The following is a 1248-nucleotide window of genomic DNA, read 5'->3' on the forward strand; positions in this document are numbered from 1 at the left end:
GTGTGTGTGTGTGTGTGTGTGTGTGTGTGTGTGTGTGTGTGTGTGTGTGTGCGCGCGCGCGTTTGCACTTTTGACTAGTAGAAAGTAGAAATCGGAGGTCATTACTGTGTATTTTTAGGGGAAAGATAATGACAAATATATATATAAATTATGTAAATTGCTTGGCTTGTTTTGTTTTCCAACAAAGCATTCTGGTGTATTTCTGCTTTAGACAATGTTGTTAAGTAAAAATGTGTTAGATGGTTATCTCCCTTCCTAAACGATAGCCCTTTAAAAATATGTTTAATAATGGTGAACTCTCCATCAGGCGCCAGATTTGCAACAGACAAATGTGATCATGGTTCGCTTTCATTCCATTACTTGGATTTTTTTTAAAAGCAAAATAGCATCCTGAATTTTCCCCGTCACCCATCTGTTTAGGCTTTCCTTGGGTCTTCCTCTGTCTCGTTTTCCTTCAATTGTAACAGTGAGTGCTGGATGTTCATATCCCGTTTTATAATGTATTAATGTCTATTCAAGAGGTGAAATATTTTTTGAATTTTTTGATAAGTGGAAGACGTGGCTGTTACAGAAAAGATGGTTTTATTCCGACAACGGACCTGTGAAGCTAAAAAATTATGATAGTTAGATCTAGAGGGAAATAACTAAAGAAAAGGATTCCTTCAAAATGGATCACTGCGTTTTTCTAAACTTGGAACATGTAACTTAAGCATTATCAATATACCACATAACGGCCTGGATTGCCCAAAAACTGAGATTGTCACAAATTTGCAATAAAATATAAAGCCTGCAAAAACCTTATCTGTGTTTCACTGGCTGAAGATTCACAGCAAAAATAGACTACGGGACAGGAGGACCGTGTGTGCGGGACCAGTCGAACGTATACAGGAGGTAAGTGCCCCGGGGGACTGTCAATAACGACTTGCATTTAAGTGGTGCTTATGAGTTCTGAAAAAATACCTCAGAATTAAATGTTTGCCTGTAATTGAAGAAATTAAAATAAAAACACTTTACGATATTATTATAAATTCCTTCAGCGCCATTATAAGATCATACTCCTGTTTCAGTCTGTCATGATCATATTATTATTATGTTACGTTGTACGTCTACAGGATCGGAGGTGCATCTACAGGAGGTACGTGCAACAGAGGCTTGTCTATATCAATTGTGGCGCCAATTGATAAATATCTTTTTCGTTGTCTACCTCTATAGGATCAGAGGACCGTCAAGACCGTCTATAGGACCGGA

The sequence above is a fragment of the Aplysia californica genome, unplaced genomic scaffold (genome assembly GCF_000002075.1).
Source record: "Aplysia californica isolate F4 #8 unplaced genomic scaffold, AplCal3.0 scaffold00500, whole genome shotgun sequence".
In the NCBI taxonomy this organism is placed as follows: domain Eukaryota; kingdom Metazoa; phylum Mollusca; class Gastropoda; order Aplysiida; family Aplysiidae; genus Aplysia; species Aplysia californica.